Raw genomic sequence first — 14025 nt, forward strand, 5'->3', positions numbered from 1 at the left:
GCCAGGGATCGAACCGCCCGTCCCCGGGGAGCGGTGGCAGAGGCAGCAAAACCCTTCCTCGGTGGCAGCCGACTTTTTCCATTTCCTTGGTTTCAAATCGTGCCTCTGTTCTCCCCGGTCTCTGCTGTGGCTCCAGCCGCGAATTCTAGGGAAGCCCAGCTGCCTCAGCAGGTACGGGCTCGTTAATGAGCAATTAGCTCCTAGCCTAATTGGGCAGCAGAATGGCTAATGAGCCCAGCCATGGTTGTCTGCGCCCTCATTATCCTGTGCTCAGCCAGTGGTAATACTGAACTTCTGTCCCATTTCCGTCATGCCACGATCAGAGCCCTGCCTGGAAGCTCTGATGTGCCAGCGCTCGCTGCCTTTTCGGGCTCCAAAGTTGATGGTTTGTCTTATCTGCTTCCTCTAGCACTCCTGGAAAGGCTCCTTTCGCCTCTGCGCTGCACAACCAGATCCTCCCTGCCTTGGCTGACTTCAAAAACCCACTGAGCGAAAGAGCAGATCTCTCTTCTGGGTGTTTTTGTTGTGAGGATAGATGCGTACCCATATGAAGTGTCTGTATTTATGTACTTACTGACGGATATAAACACGCACGCAGGGCTGAGGCTTGGGAAAACGAACAAGGGCAATGCTCACATGCCAAGGAACACAACCAGGTAGAAGTGCTCCAGAGCAATGCAGAACACCAACACGCCTCGCTTCAGCACAGATCCAGAGTGCTCAGTACCAAGAGAATAATCCTTGCCCCAAAGATTATACAGTGCTTGAAGGAAGGTCAGCTTAAAATGAAGAAAAACAAACAAACAAACAAACAAAGATTCAGATTAAGTCACAAAGCCTGAGGAGTCCCAAGAAGTCCAAGCTGCAATGACACAGGCCTGTTTTGACTTGCTTTACTCCAAGTTAGGGAGGCCCCAGCTGCTGGATTTTGCCCCCAGAACACCATGGCTATTTTCAGTCATTTTAATCCTTGAAATGAACAGTAAGGGCAGAAGCAGAAAAACAAACCCCTCCGTGACTTCACCAGCCACCCATCAGCCTTCGCTAAGGAGCTGGGAAATCGTCATGAAGTTGTCTGCCTTGGGTCAGAACATACCAATTAACGAGAGCCTGCCCTCACACACCTCAAAGCGACCTACAGGAAGAAGACCATTGTGCAGCTACAGCAGTAGCTAGGGCAGTTTGTAACGGAGCAGCTCAGCCTTTTGTGCCAGGTTAACATGATGCAGGAAAGATGCTCTACCCAGTTAAATTGCAAAGCTCTGCCTGGCAGAGGAACGCATCCTCACCTCCCAGCACGTGGAACCAGAGGTCTCCTGCAAGGAGCAGCACGCGACCCTTCCTGACAGCAAAAAGTCAAAATTTCCCTTTTCACCTCTTACCCAGCTGCTGGGTTTTGGACGATCCAAGTGGCATTGCTAAGCTGTGAAATATTTTATAGCGCTACCTGCTGCAGCAACGAGCTGTGCTCCTTCTAGGATTGATTATTCCATCTTCCTGCTGCTCTTGATAAGGCTTTCCAGTGGCTGCTGATGGTTTTAAACATGGCTTCTTCTGCCTCCAGGGTACTTTCTTATATTAGATTATCTCAACATATCACACCCACTTTTTAGTCGCTTCGCTGCCTTCCTGTTAAGAACCAAAATGATTTTTTAACTGCTCTTTTGCCCTAGAAGGACTCGTTTGACCTTGCTTTGCCCCACCTAGCGGTTCTCCTCCTGGGTGCTCCACGCAATCAGCCTGCAGAAGAGATCCCACACCTCCAAACGGCATCGTGATGAGGCCATCCCAGCTCAACGTCTCTGCTTCCCACAGAGAATTTGTCCTTTCCCTGAACTGCATGTTTTGTAACCTACGGACTAAAAATCAAGACAGAGCTTTTCCAATTCTCACCCTCTACTACAAATTCCTTACCAGGGCCATTTCTGATGGTCCTGAATCAGTGGCCAGCCTGTCCACCCGGCCACAAAATCCCCTAGCACAGCAGCAGCTCAAAGAAAGGCAGGAGGGGTGCCTTCCTCTGCCAGCAGACACCACTTGGAGGCAAAACCTACCACTGAGGTTACACATGGGGAGAGAGGGGGTTCAAATGCCTCATTTTAAGCAATGAGCTCTTCTGTAGGCCAAGCCTCCTCACCATTTATTCACTCTTGCTCGAGCTGCTGGAAAGCAAACTGAAGTCCAGCACAGCTTTCACATAGGACAGACAGACAGGCTGTTCTCACCATGGCTTCCCAACCTTACACCGAGCCCCGTCAGCAGATTTTTGATCAATATCTCAGAGCATTTAACAACCATCAGTGCAAGCTTCATGCCATTCATGAGTCTACAGAAGAGGGAGCTGAGAAGACTGAGCAAGCAGACAAAAACCACAACCTTCACTGAGCCATTAACACCCCGTACAGGTATCCTTAAAGGGCTAAAGTAATGAATGGCACCAATGCGGAGACACAAGCCAGAGAGAAAAGCTCCTCCTGTCTTTTCCCTGGCATGTGCTGAAATCCTCCTTGCTATTGGGAAGAGAGCAGCAGAGCCATGTGCATGGGGTTGATTTCCCCGCAGCCTGTGTCTGCATATTTCCAGGCATTCCGCAGGGGCCAGCAGCGAGCATCGTACCCAGCGCATTTCTGGCAGGCTCCTTTCACTCTGGGCTCCCCACAGTGCTTCTTTTTTTTTTTTTTTAAAAAAAAAAAAAAGCTTTTGCACAGCCCTGTTTGTATCTCCTGGCTCACCACCTCCTCTAGCTAATATTTTATTTATCGCATCTTGGTCCTAACAAGTGAGCTTCTTCCCCGGTGGCTACTAATTAGATTGGGTGGCTCTCCGGAGATGGCGCGCACGTGGCCGCAGCCAGCACACGGCTGCACTCTGCAATTCATAGGAAGCTTTCAGCAGCCACACACTGACCAAGGACCGCATTGCCTGGGTAGATTTCACCCCGCAAATTCAGGCTTCTGCAAGCAAAACTAATATTGCGTTTTTTTGCTTCTCTTCCCCTCTCTCTGGCCTGCTTCACAAAGCTGCTCGCAGGCTCTGGGATGAACCCTGCTGATCTCAAGGTCTCACCTGTGCCTCAGATGCTGTCAAGAAGTCCTCCCACCCAAAAAAGCAGGCTTGAAATTTCATTTTCAGAGAGGATCCATGGTTGGCACTCTCCTTTTGCATCTTCAAGACGAAAGAGGAGATGAGATAAAGCTGTGAATGGGGACTCGGTGGGACCTACCTAGATAGTGGCTGGTGGCTTTGCAGGAAAAGCAAAATGAAAGAGCATTTCTGGAAGGGAGAAAGATGGAACTGCAGTCCAAGGAGTTTACTCCAGAAAATAAACTGCAAATCCTGTTCCCCGTGGGTATGAAATCACTATTAGTATTGGACCAGGGACATCAGAGGTAGCAGAAGGGACTTTCACGCTGAAAAAAGTATTTATGATACAGCAGATCTTAGACAAGTGAAAAATAAAGTTAATAAAGAGCTATGTATTTAATCCAGTGAAATCAGTCACTACCCAGAATTAACAGCAGCCATTTCTCATCCACTGCAGGAGAAGGCAAGAGCACTTTGGCCAACTTCACGTATCAATACAGAAAGGGAAACTCAAAGGAGGCCCTTCTGTTTTTGTTTTTTATATATGGAAAAAAAGCAATGCGACGTAAGCAGGCTCATTTCCAGGGAAATTATTAAATCCAACCACTACCAGTTCTTTGTAGGAGCTGGTGGCAAGTCAGGAGTTGCTCAAAGCAGGATTTAAACTTCTGACCCAGCAGCTCCGGGAAGGCGGAGGGGGAAAGGCAAACAGAGGTGGATGGGGAGCAGGGGAGGCGGTCATAAATCTTGTCGTTCCTCCAGAGGCATTCAGAGCGACACGAAGGAGCTGCTCCCCACCAGCAACGCTGCAAAAGACGAGCTGGGCAGGTGGGATGGGGAGGCACTCCTGAGCAGACCCCACGGCGAGGTTCTTTGCTGGAAACAACAAACAAGGGAGTTGTTTGGGGGTCTGCCTCCAGTCAAAGCTGCTTCTGCCACCAAAACAACCCTGGCTCCATAAGGGGAGGCACAGAGGGGAACGTGCTGCTGTGTGCGTGGCAGAATGGGGTGCTGGCACTCACCTCCTCACCCGATATCGTATTAAAAATAAAAGCTGGAAAGTCACCAGCTGGATGCCAGGCACAGGCTGGGCAGCAGGCCAAGGGTCTCGTTTGCTCTCACTTGACAGATTTAGATCCCCGGCACAGGAGATGCTAAATATCAAAGGGCACGGCTTAAACTGCCCCGCGTACTTGGCAGGGTGATGGGCAGAGGCCTCACACCTGGCTGCGAGGGGGCCAAACGAGCCAAAGAAGGCTCCCTCTTAGCAACATGCTGCTCCTTTCCCAGCTCGGCCCTGGGGCCACCAGGTGGCTCAGTTTTGGCCACTGTTCACCACTCACACCAGGCTGGGACCCAGGCAGTGGTGACGGGTCACACCAACGCACGCAGCAGCTCTGCAGCCTTCCCACTCCTTGCCTCAGGCCTGAGGACGCCTCTGCAGAAGGACCTTGCACACAGATGGTTCTGCGACTGCAAAGCAGGTCCCTGAGATCTCTTCCCACATCCCAGCAGGTACATTCCCATGTCCTCTGCTCGAGTTCTGGGATTCCGTGCTCACACGATTCAGCCAGAGTCAGTCACAGGGGGGGTTTGAGCATTGCAGAAGCCAAGCAGGTGCAAATCGCTGTGTGCCAGGGGTTGTCCAGGCCAGGCAGTGACAGAAACAAGGGGTGAGTGACATGGTCTCAGCTTCTCCACATCTGTCTGCGCCTTCCTCTCCCTCCACCACGCTGAGGAACATAGCCAGAGCTACCTCCAGGGCTGTCAGTGCCCTCTGGCCACAAACCACCGACAGGTTCCAGCAGAGGAGGTATATACAGACACCCAAACTGCTGCAGAACACCCTGAGCACTGCTCCAGAGGGCCTGTTCTTAGCAGGAGCATCCTCAGAAATGGGGCAGAGACTGCCTCCCTGATTTTGAGCCACAGAAAACTAGAAGCAGCTGGAGCTGGTGACCAATTCTGGATCCTGCTGCGGGGCCCTAAACCTCACAGCAAGTTGCTCTAAGACCTGGGAGACACTTCTGGCACTCGATAGTTGGATTATTTCACATCTCTAAGTACCCAAGACACCCAAATGCTTCTACACTCTTACACTATGCAAGATATGAGCATGCACCAGTTGTGAAGCTGGCCTTAGCAGCTACAAAAACAGACACGGAGCACTTCATATGAGGTTAGAGGCTCACTGGGCTCAGCTTCTTTGAGTGCAGCTCAGCCGCAGGACATTTCACCTCGCCTTTGGGCTTGGAACATTTTTTTGCTCCCTTTAGGGGGTGCTGATGGGTATCTCACTGAGGCAGCACAGGCTGCCTTTCTCCCTTTGGGAGGGAAGTTTGGGATGTGGTTTCCCCCGTGCCCTTCATCTCACAGGAGCCCCAGCAAATGCTCCAGCCATGGCTGAAACAAAAACCAGCTGGAGCTTGCCTTGGCCTTCACGAGGCCCATCTGTAGGAAACAGCACTTGGGAGGGCTGCAGAAGATCCTGGAGAAACCCCCCAGAAAGAAGGGCACGGGGAACGGTCACGAAACACTTCCATATGAAGAGCCAGGGCTGGAGACAGCGCAGCGAGTGACATCCACACCGACAGGTTGGAAGAAATTCAAAAGCCATCAGCCTCACCGAATTGCGACACTGCTCGCAGAGGGTCAGCGCCCTGGTCTCCAGAAGAGGTGCCAAGCAGGTTGCGACAGTGCTTCCCCGCCGGGGGGACAGCTCCTGCCCCCCCTGGAAACAGCATCAGACGCTGGCGAAGGCAGCACAGCCCCCTGTCCGAATAAGCTGAGAGGCAGGACAGAAAGAAACCAGGACAAAAAAAAAAAAAGGCATTTTGATGCTTGGAACCACCACCCAGCCCAGATCCACACATTTATCCAGCAACACAGAGCACTTGGGTGCTCCAAGCTCCTGCCCGAGCCCCGATTGTTTTCTGCACCCTGCCCGACTCCTCGCACTGCAGCCCGCTGCCCTCTGCTTCCACTCGTTGCTATCTGCCCCCGTGAAGCTGGACATCGCCCCCAGCATCAGAGCCATTGACGGGAGCAGCCAGCCCAGCAAACAAACGCCCCGTCTGACCAAACGGCCTCGGCACCCTGACCTCCCTCTCTGCTTCCTCGCCTGCTCCCTGCGACGGCTCCAGACAAGCCCCGCGCTGGGCAGGCGCCACGTGAGGAATCGATAAGGTCAGGAGTGTTTTGTGCAGGGCATCCTTTGCCGGTCCTTAGCAGACCGATACTGCCTGACGGAGCCATCCATCACCGCAGCGCGCCTCGGTGGCATTTATCTTCGGCTGCACGCTGCTCTGCCCTGCAGGCAAACACCAGCTCTCGAGGCTGTGACATTCAGACCAAAAAAGCTAAGAAAAAGTTTAGAAGAAAACCCCTCGTCTCATCTCCCAGCTGCTGCATGGGGTGGAAGAGGGCTGTTGCTGGCGGGGGTTGATGTATTAAATATTATTTCATGGCTTGTGTATTTTTCCAGCTCAAGAAGTGAGTCCAGAGTAGAGGCCACCTAAAAGAAACAAATCCTCCCCGGGCAGCTGCCTCGTGTTTACATCCCCGTTTCCCTACAAGGGCATCAAAAGCACAGCTCGAAGGGGGGAAACCATGGCACCCGGAGGTGCTGGGACTCGTGTGGGGCCACACAGCTGCTCAGGAGTCCAGACGAGGAATCCGAGGCAGCCCTCTGCCACGATATAAATAATAAAAAAAAAAAAGCTAAAAGAAGGGTGTGTGTCTCCCAGCCTCTAATGGATAACAAGCACGGCAAAAGAACTGCTCTTTGCAGCGGCAGACAAAGCCAAAAGGTGCACAGCAGCTTGCACAAGGATGGGAGTAAAAGCAGCAGCTGGGAAATTCAGGTGGCAGAAGCTTGTTTTACCCCGAGGAAAGCCACGGGCACGCAGTGCTGCATGGAGCAGGTGGTGCTGGACCTCACGGGCACGCTGCAGCCTTGGTGGAGGGTTTGCTTTCTGCCCATGACCTCGGTCCAGCCGCTGCTGTGAGATCCTCAAGTTTTCCTGGAAGCGCTCGAGGGCTGAAATCCTTTTCCTGAGCATCTGCTGCCATCCGGTGGCAAGCGCTGCAAAGGCACCCGTGGCTGAGAATCGTCCCCAGTGGCAACCTGCAGCCTGGCCAGGGCCACTGGAGCCCAGCCAACGCTCTGGGCTGGCACTTGCCCCCAAATCCATCACCCCCCAGTCCTTCAAGCTGCCCTCCTGGGGAGCTCCCCCAGCCCAGGCCAGCTCCAGGGGCCACCCACAAACCAAATATTAGTGATCCACCTGTTCAACACTCTTTTGAAAGAGCAAAACAGGACTTGGAGCAAGTCCGTATCTCCCTCTGTGTTTTATCAGAGAGGCACCACGACACAGCAAACCACCACTGGGCTCCGTGGCAGAGCCAAACAGAACCTGTGCAGATGGGGCAAACCCCTGGCCCAGGCCCTGCGAAACAGATGCACCTTTCAACGGGCCGGGAAGTAAATAGGCACAAATGCCAAAATGCAGTTTGAGAAATAGTGATGTGGAGTTGCAGGGGGGAGCAGTGCCCAGGAGCCCCTGGCAGAGCAGGCTGCCTCACCGTCAGCACCTGCCTCACACCATTTCTTTTCCCTTTCCTTTCCGCTCCCTGATTCTCATTCCATTTGAGTCACCTGCTTAAAAAACAAATGTGGTCCTATCACCCCAGAACAATACATTTCAAATAAGCATATAAAAGACCATTTCTTGACATGAATAAATTGATTGGGACCATTACCTTGTAGCCACTTCCCCCAGAAAAAGCCTCTTAAAGGCAGCCTGAGGCAGGGAAGCAGCATTTACATTTAGATGAAGGTGTTTCTGTCACGGTGCCTCCCCCAACAGCTCCTGGCCCCAGGTATTGTCTCCACGAGAAATTAGTAAAGCCAGGCAGCTCTGCTTTAAACAACACCTAAGGAAAAGAAAATATTTCTACAGCCCCGCTGCATGCACACTGTGTCTGTACTCACACTGTCTGTAGCAAAGCAATGGCAACAGGTGAAAGGACGGCGGTATCACCACTTCAGGGAGAAGCAGCAAGGATCTTACATCTGGAAACTGACTTTTCCAGCACAAACTCTGTTAAAATGCCCTGCATTAGGTGTGCTGAGCAGTTAGCGAGGCTGCTGTCACCAGGCTCAGAACCGTCCCCTCACACGCTGGCAGTGGGCTGGATTCAATGCCGCTGTAAAACACCGTAGCACCACCACAAATTCACGCCGTGTAGGCTTCACCTCCAGCCTTTCCTCAGTTCATTACACTCTAAGTCTTCAGGACACCTGACAAATGAAACGCAGGGTACGCTGCCTCAGGACTGATAGAGAGGGAGTGCTTTGCAAAGGTACCTCTTTTTAGGGGCTTTTTTCCCCGGTGAGCACAGATCCCATGAGGATTTTCACTGCCCTCAGCATCCACGTCCCCAGTACAGAAATCTCAGTGAGCACTAACCAGCCTGCATTTTTTTGCTGCTGTCACCGAGAGGCTTGTTTATGCCTGAAATTTGTCTCGTAACACAATAGTTGAAAGAGTAAAAGCAATGAATTCAGGTATTACCAGTAAAATTATGCTTGACTCTCTTACCTATCAGAAAGAAATAAATATTTTGCAATCAGCTAGCCTCATTCCAGTACAGCTGTTTCCACAGTTGGAAAATGAACCGCTAGAACTACGCTAGGGAAGAAAAGGAATTATTTTCACCACCCTAATCAATACCACCTACAGTAAAACCCAGCACAGGCCAGGCTTTAATGCAGCAGCTTGACGGATGAAGAAGGACAGACAAAGATTACAAACCCTCTACGTGCCAAAAAAGTAGATCAAAAGGGGCAAGAAACTGAATTAACTCAATAGTTTCAACATGATGAAGAGATAAGCCACAGATTCTGAGACAGGATGCAGTCAGGATTATTTAAGTATTGTCATCTGCATGAATCAGTACTTGCAGCTCGGTGCCATCCTAGGGACTGACGTCTCTGCTCAGATTCCAAGTCTGAGGTCAACTCAGAACAAGTTTCAGCCTCCACGAATGCAGACAAAGCTTCCCCTACGTGCTGAGGTAGCTGCAGAGAAACCTGTCCGCCCTCCTGCCAGCGTGCCTTCTCCTGGAGGGTCCCTGCCCATCACCAAACGTGCACCTGATGGAACATTTAATTAAATGCTGTTTCATTTTGAGTGGAGAGACACTTCACAGTGGCTCTGTGTCAGCCCTAGCATTTTACAAACCCTTTCAGCTCTGTAGCACAAGGCACTCGCACACTCCTCAAACTGTGGCAGCAGTAGCAAACGTGCAGCTGCCTCTCCTACAAGACCAGCACTGTGTTCAGTTCTCCTCTCAAGAACTAACATGGTAGCACTCGGAGCTGAACTAAGATGTGCCAAGTGAGAAACGTACTGGCATCAAACCACAGTGTGTTACAGGGATCTGCATATGGGCTGAAGAGAAACCCTTCAAAATACCCATGGTACAGCTCCGCAGGCTGTCACAATACTTGCCACTCTCCAGCCTTCCTTCTGACGTGCTCCTCAAGCTCCTCGCCCTGCCTGACACATCGGCTAGAAGGGAGATTTCCCTGTCCCCCAGTACACATCTTTGGTGGCCACGTATCTACACGCAGTGCCAATAAATCCAAGCTGTGATCCTCACTTCACCCTATGTTTCCACTCCCTCAAAGAATGGCTAGAGGAACATGAGCAACATGAAAAGACTTCACTGGAGACGCACTGGAGACGGCGCCATTTTGTGCACTACAAGATTTAAGGCTGAGGGGACCCTTTCACAGGTTAAAATAAGAGCAACTGGAGAACTCCTGTATTTCAAACTGGACACTCTGCCTGTTAACATTCCCTCTGCTTATCCTCTCCCCCCACTTACAATAAATTGCAGCAGTGACAAACAAAATACTCACTATTACAAAGTGCTGAAGCTCACTGGAGCTTCTGTGAGAAGCCAAGTAGCGTGTTCCTTCACTCCTTTGCTACTGAGCATCCTCTTGTGTTTCATAAAAATATTGTTATTGATATCCATTTTATTTGCTATTGCAGAAAAAGCATTAAGCAGTGAAGACAACTGGAGAAAAGCCAAAATGAGGATAAAACAATGACGGTAAAATGACAATAAAACAATCTAACGCGGAGGGAGGAGAACCCCTGATGTAGCTGAGGCTGCGTGTTTTGAAGGCATACATTCAACCAAGTTACTAGGCCGTGAACACTAGCTTCCTTTACTTGTAATTGCCTGGACTTTGTAATTAGGGTTCATTCAAACAAGCTGCAACACCAGAAAAAAAAATCCATCTAGCAGATGCGATTAATAGCCTGTTCCAGGAAAACCAAGTCCCCAGGCAAAGTGAAATGCAGCTCCACTGACATCGCACACAGCCATTTTCCAAGGCCAGTGCATCAATTTACTCCGTAATTTCTCTCCCATGCACACGTTCCCTGGTGCAGGAGCTCAGCCTTGGAGCTATAGCAAGGGGCGAGAGTGTTTACAAGCTAAGTGAGCTCTTTGCAGAGCCTGCTTCCTCCTGGTGACATTGCCACAGGTAAAAACATGGGACAAATATTTAAAGAGCTAGCAAATAATGAGATAAACCTGCAATACAGGACTTCAGAAGCTGGAAAGATCCAACAAAGTCATTCGGAGTGACAGAACGGAAACAAGATGCATTCAAAAATAAATCTTTTTTGGGTCTTTCACTTTTTACAACTGTACTTCTGAGGTACACTAAGAGTTTATGCAGAGAAGTTGTGGAAAGAGGATGGTGATTAGGAACACGGCAGGTAGGAAGGACATTTTTTACCTATATAAAAATAGCTGATTTTGTAGGGGAAAGTTACTACTTCTACAGAGATGAGCATTTGTAAAGAACAAAAAATAGCCCAGGTAAGCTGTCCGCTTGGGATGTACCGTTTGCATTACATTTGGTTTTATCTATTGCTCCAGTTTGGTTTTGCTAAGTCAACACCATTAAGAAAAATCACGGATAATTATCTTGCATTAAAGGACGAAACAACAGAACAGTCGTTTGTAAAGAAGGACCTGCACATGCAGGACACACCAAAGGCTCTTCCCCCCAGCATGAGACACCCAGAGTCTTTCTGAAGTAAGAAAATACCCAACATTAAAAAAAAAAAAAAAAAAAAACAACAAAAAAACACAAACACCAGCAAAATGTTCTCAAACTTACCTCAGACGTGTGGAGAGCAAGGTGGGAGAAACGTCCACGATGGCGATGGAGGCGACTGGGACACCCGGGGCCTGTCACAGCAACATGGCCTGGACTGAGCCCACAGAACAAGCCAAGGGGCTGCTGCCTCAGGAAAATGGGGACACTACCTGGGGTCTCGGGGGACCCAGCCCCAGCCTGAGGGACACCCAGCTCCTTTGTGGCCTAGGGACACCACCAGGAGGTCACAGGGCAACATTTCCCTCAGGCTCTCGCTTCCCTCCACAGGCAGCCAGCCAGAGCTGTCCTGAGGAAAGAGGCTGAGCCTCTCTGAGGCTCCTCCACCACCTTTTTGTCATCCTTCTCCCCTTCACAGCAGGGCACAGCTCCTACCTGCGTGCCACCATGCTGAGGACTCACAGCGCCTTCTGGAACCTTCCAGGCCTGGGCCCAGGTGTGGCTTGTCAGGTCCTCACAGCCCCAGCTGCGAGCAGGGCACCACCCTGTGAGGAAAAATCCCCTCCCCAGCCCCAAAGTGTCCCACCTGGCGTAGATAAAGCTCCCAAAATACCACTTTTACACCTCCCATGCTGCACCTCAGGTCAGATCTCTAAATACAAGGAGCTTTAGGACTGGTTTCTTGCTGCCTGTACTGAGCCCCAGTTCAGACCTCTAAGCACAAAGAGCTTTAGGGCCCAGGCAAAAATCCTGCTAGGTGCCAGGCTGGGAATAACAAATTCAGTTTAATATTTGGGCATAAACCAGGCTTAATCTCAGGCTTTGAGAGGAGACAGGCAAGTAAGCTCGCTGCTCCACCAAGGGCAGAACGTGCCACAGGACAGGCGAGTGTGCCCTCCTCAGGCTCCCAGCCATTTTGATGGCTGTAAACAAACTGTTCCAAACATTCAATGCATTCATTTCCACCGTCATCAAAAGCAAAGGAAAACTAAGAACTTAATCACTTGCCTAGAGTGCAGATTTTGCTGCTGTTTACTAGAGTGATTACAGCAAACCAAATATTTAATAGTGCGTATACATGTGAAAAGCTGCTCTGCTTTCCCTCCCCTTGCTCTCCTTTCCGCCTCCTGCTACTACTGCCTAAAACAAATTCACTTCAACATCTTCAGGGACCAAACCCAATGCATAGAAACTCCTACAAAGAAGAGAAATCTCATGCCAGGCAACACGACAAGCTACCTTTTTTCCCATGTTCAAAGAACAGAACAATCAAATTCCCAAACAAAACACCAGGCTTCACCTTTTCTCCTCGGGCCTAAACGAATATATGTTGTAAAAAGCTACCCACAGCCTAGACAGGACTGAAACCTCGCTGCCCATGTTACTTTTTACAGCTGACATGACTTTAGAATGAAATCTGGTAATGTACCTGTAACACAGCCATGTGATGGACGGCTCTCTAGCCTTGTAATGCCAAGGCATCATTAACACAAGACCAACACTGCAATAGGAACTTTATCGTTCAATTTATGCAGTAATAAAAATCCTCTTTGGCCTTGTCCCTGTAGGGTTCAACATTTCAAGGCTGGAAACTCAACAACCTGTAGCGATGGAGGGCAGCCTCAGCCCATTCGAGTTCTATGTTAAGTACAAGAAATTAAAAAAAGAAATAAATAAAATATGTCGAAATAAATACCATGGCACATGTTCAAGCCGGGCTTAGAGAAAGCACTTTCAGAAGCTATTTCCAGTAGACAGAATTGACCTTCCCCTTACAAAATGCCACAGGGTATAAATAGAGCAGACTCTTGAAATATGCAGCTCCAAACTCCTTTGCAATTTGTCTGCAACTGCTCCGCCTGCTTCAAGAGCGCTCAAACAACAGGGCACTCTTTTCTTACCACACTGAGAGCACTCATTAGCTTGAACTGGAGTCAGGACACCTCACTATTTCTGAAAAATCATTTAGCAAACACAAAGGAGGAACAGATCCAGAACGCAGCCTTACTGTCTCCTTTTTTAACCAAATGTTTATTCTGCAAAGATACTCACCACCTCTCTCCGCAGCAGCACGACGTTTTCCTAAGCTTTGGAGACACCGATTATCACGAACTGCAAATACGGAACACCCAAACAGCTAGCTCTTACAAACACATTATAATCCTTGATAGACAGAGGGCAGGGAGCCATTACAAACGTACACAAACACAGAAGTGTATGCAATTTGAAAGCAAATTTTAGCTTTTCAGCAAGCAATGAATAGACAATGAGTTATTGTGCACCCTCCTCCCCGCAATTATCATTGCTTTGGAATGCATCTCTCACGAGCCCCGTATCAGTCACGTTCAAGAAGATTTCACTGGCACAAAGTAACGTCTCTTAGAAAATAAGAGGCAGGAAAAATTTCAGCTACTGGATCATCTATAGTATACTATTAATTTAATTTGAAGGTTAACCCTCATGAGTCAAAAGGGCTCATTTTCCAACACCTTTGGTTCATAAGCAAAATTAAAGGAAAATGACAGCATCTAAGCTGTTTCAATAGAGTAGAATTGAATATCCTGTTCTTCTACCCTTCACTGGTTGATGCAGTGAGAGCTTCTCCACACACTTCATTTTAACTACTTGTTTGTGCTCAAACACATCAGTGGCTGCAACGTATTACCACTGTACACAGAAACCCCCTGAAGTCATGACAACCAAAACATCCTTACACATTCATTCTTTTCAATTTGACTTCTCAACTTAAGGGAAAAAAACGCTGAAGTTGCACAGTATGGCCCCAAAGCATAAAT

Source organism: Aythya fuligula, chromosome 21 (assembly GCF_009819795.1).
Source record: "Aythya fuligula isolate bAytFul2 chromosome 21, bAytFul2.pri, whole genome shotgun sequence".
Classification (NCBI taxonomy): Eukaryota; Metazoa; Chordata; class Aves; order Anseriformes; family Anatidae; genus Aythya; species Aythya fuligula.